Genomic DNA, 4380 nt, shown 5'->3' with positions numbered 1-4380 from the left:
CCAGTCACAAGATTCGAACCCAGGACCTACCAGTCTCGATCCGAAGCCCTTAACCGATAGACCACTGAGCTGGCACCCAACGGTGTTAATGTCTAACTTCAACTGATCCTGGGTTCGAATCTCGCGAGAGCGGGTTCGTGGATGCGCACTGCTGAGGAGTCCCATAATAGGACGAAACGGCCGTCCAGTGTTTCCAGGTTTTCCATGGTGGTCTAACTTCAATTGACTCACGCTTTCAACTATGATAAATACTAAATCTCCACAAAACCCCTTCTGATAATTAATATAATATATAACCCTGTGAAAAATAAAGGACTATTAATGTGAGAAAGTATCATTATGAATTGACCAAATATCCTATGCATTAACATACGTTATTAATAAGGAAAATTCTCCTATAAACATTCTAAAAACTGATAAAAGTAATGATAATAATTGTAATGACATAGTAACAGTTTATCTCCTTGATAAAAATAATTTTTTACAAATAACCTAGTTGAATAGAAATCACACAATATAGTATGAAGAAAGAATTAGTTACAACGAATCAAAGAATATCTAAGGTGGTATTGATTGACAGACTAATATGTTGCTCATTTGAATGTTATCCCAATCAAGACGAGTTGTTCACTCTTAGTCAGTTTCTTATGTCTTTAAAAATACACACATAAAAATGACCAATCGATTTTTAACTATTATATGTAAACGCTGTAAGCAAAGATGGATGGTGGCTAGCAATGGGATCCATGACACTTGTTTCGTCCTATATAGGATCCGTCAACTGGATGTACTTGCATTCCAGAGTTGCTGTTCATTTCATGAATCCAACTCAGTACTATTCACTTCAAGCCCGATCGTATTATCTACTTAGTTACTGAGTCCAGATCGTCACTAGTCAAAATGAAAAACGTGTTTTGGATTCTACTGCTAGTCGCGTATAACGATTGTGCCTAGACGAAAATATCTATGGGATCTGCATAAGATGTACATTTGACAATAAGCGACTGATCAATTGCAATCCTAAACATCGATAGGAAGATCAAAACCAACAATATAGAAACGTATTATTTACAAAGATATTCGTAAAATTATTAATATAGTTTACAAATTCCATAGGTTTTGTAAACATCTAAACTGTACTCACGACTGTTTTCCTAAGATTTTATGAAATTACGAGAATATTTGATATTTTGTATTGACTAGAAGGATAACGAACACACAAGCCGTAATAAAGCCTAATTCAATGTAAATCATTCTTTAGCAAATCTTTCTGTCACCTTAATACTACACTAGTTTACCCGTGAAAATAGACAGATATAGTTACTCAAACTCAACTCTAGCTATTACTTACCTGAAATGATTGTAAACTTTAAAAAGAGTTAGTCACTCACTTTATTTCATCTCGAAATTGGTTTTAAAAAAATTCAACTTTATGGTAATGATATTTGATTCACCCAATCCTAGAATAATTCTCTGTCAATTTGTTTTGATAGGTTCACAAAATTTTGAGGCACCTATCAACTATTCTGCAAAATATTGATCATTTAGATTGTTTTCAACGACGTGAAAGCCACAGTATAATTATATCACTGCCCCAATGATATTTACAAATCTTGACATGTTCTGGAGCGAGACTGGTAGGTCTTGGGTTCGAATCTCGTTCGGCGGGATCGTGGATGCGCACTGCTGAGGAGTCCCATAATAGGACGAAACGGCCGTCCAATGCTTCCAGGTTTTCCATGTTTGTCTAGCTTCAATTGACTCATGATTTCAACTATGAAAAAATCTTGACCACCCAGAATACAATTCAAACGTAATTTAATCTACCAAATTCCAGAGCACACGTCGGTAATCATCTTTCCTCTGATGTTGCCTTCAAAATATCTACTTCACCGATTATATCTTACTCCATTAGTGAAATTATAGAGACATTAAATATTCCAACACTGTTTTGAATGAGTATGCTTATTCAAATTGTCTTCATGTTTATATTTTATCTGTTAACTTTTATACGACTCATGGTTAATCCAAAAACATCTTCATTATACCATTCACTTCATTATTGTAAAGATGTATATAGAACAGTCGATTCATTCAAATAAATTCTACCCAAATCAACGAGTCATAAAACAATCAAGCACATAAATCGTATCAGACTTATTACAGTAATTTTTCTGCTCAATGCTGTTTATTTACATTTTATTCTCTTTAGCTTAGGAGGATTATAAGTAACCCATCATGGCACTGAAATTGACCTTCCTTACAATACTCATTCTCAAGCATGATGTTCTAATTTCTCCTACCAAGAAAATACTGCTTTCCAATTGATGATTTGCACTATTAAAATACATTTTATAAAACGTTCAATCAAAACAATTCGTGGATCGTGAGATGCAGGTACATCCAGCTGACGAGTCCCAAATGGGACAAAACACGCGTCCTAGATTCCACTGCTAGCCAATATCCATCTTTGCTTATAATGCTAGCGAATTAAGGCTATATCGAGGCAATACGCACAGTATGCACATATGCCAATAAGAGACTGAGCAGTTGCAGTCCTAAACATCAATGGGAAGATTCAAACAAGTAATACTAAGTAAATTTAAATTCGTGGATCATTTGCTTTCCTAATAATGGACCATTAGTATGATCAAACCTGTAAATTAGCTTACATTCTGTCATATTTCCTTTTAACTACAAAGCGTAAAACAATAGTCTAGAATGGTGAATCATTAAAGAGTTTAAGTGTTTCTGTATAATAGATTTATCGTTTTGGAAATCTGAGCTAGTCAATAAACAAAGTATCATAAACTACTATCAAAAATGTTTACTATGAATGTTAATTTCAAGAATAACACTTAAATCTTATTTATTAAACCATCATAATTACAAGTATACGGCTTAAGTAGATTACTTTGTTAAAAATAAAATCTTCGCTGAATTCTCTTGTGTGAAAATAAACAACTGGTTGAGTGAAATGGAACATCGACATCTGTCATTAATCAAAACTATCTAAAACTCAGTCCTGTTATAAAAATTTTATATAGTTAAGATCATAAGTCAATTGAAGCTAGACCACCATAGAAAACCTGGAAGCATTGGACGGCCGTTTTGTCCTACTATGGGACTCCTCAGCAGTGCGCATCCACGATCCCATACGCGAGCGAGATTCGAACCCAGGACCTACCAGTCTCGTGCCAGAGCACTTAACCTCTAGACCACTGAACAGGCACCCAATTGTGTTAATGCTTAACCTCAAACAATCCACGAAGTCGTGCGACCAACTTCCATTGTACTAAGGTAGATACCTGTCTCTACCTGACATGGATTAGCTCCACTGGCTGGTAGATACAGGTATCTACCTCAGTACAATGAAAGTTGGTGGCGTGATTTCGTGGATTGGTTGAGGTTAAACATTAACACCGTTGGATGCCGGCTCAGTGGTCTGTCGGTTAAGTGCTCTGGCACGAGACTGGTAGGTACTGGGCTCGAATCTCGCTCACGTGTGGGATCGTGGATGCGCACTGCTGAGGAGTCCCATAATAGGATGAGTTGGCCGTCAAGCAGTGCTTCCAGGTTTTCTATGGTGGTCTAGCTTCAACTGACTCATGATCTTAACTATATAAAAAAACTGAAATCTCCACGAAACCCCCTTCTGTTATAAAAAGTCAAGGTGTCGAGTTGAATGAACTCTGTTGATTTTATCAACCTGTGATTATTATTCAAATTGTCCATTTGGACTGCTTATTAGATCAAAACTGAGACATCGTTAAAGCAATAATGATTTCCAGGCGGTATCGATAGCAGTGGTGGTATCATTAAAAGCCAGGGAGCATTGAATAGATGTTTGTTTCTGGTGAATATTCATAACTTCGACAGGAATCGATCCTAGGAACTTCAGGTCTAGTACTAAATGCTTAGCCGTTGGACTAATAGGTTAGCATCCAATTGTACTTATTTCTAACTCCAATCAGCTCGCAATATAGTAGTATGATTTCCAGCACTTGTAAACTCCACGGTTGATCTTCCGAAGTCATTCAGGGGTTTAATAAATAAATATTAGTCAGTTCGAAAGAAATCATGAAACTTGTATGTTTATAAAATTTTCCCTGAACGAAAAAACAATCTGCAGGAATATTTCACACATAATGGTTAGTAGTTAGAATAATCGTAAAGGATATGTTGTCCATTCTTCATAAGTCTTAGAGAGAAGTTCTATTGGGCAAATAGTATTATTGAACCAATTATGTTAGGCATGTATCAAGCCAGGACTATTTAGGGAACTGACTCGGACTTAAAGATCAGAGCAATAATCATCAAATGAATCCTAAAAATATAAAAAGCTACAGACTGTAGCTTACATTTTAGTGCCACCCTCAA

Source organism: Schistosoma mansoni (assembly GCF_000237925.1).
Source record: "Schistosoma mansoni, WGS project CABG00000000 data, chromosome 3 unplaced supercontig 0044, strain Puerto Rico, whole genome shotgun sequence".
NCBI classification, from domain to species: Eukaryota; Metazoa; Platyhelminthes; class Trematoda; order Strigeidida; family Schistosomatidae; genus Schistosoma; species Schistosoma mansoni.
The sequence above is the reverse complement of the archived record's forward strand: the minus strand, read 5'-3'. Positions refer to the sequence as shown.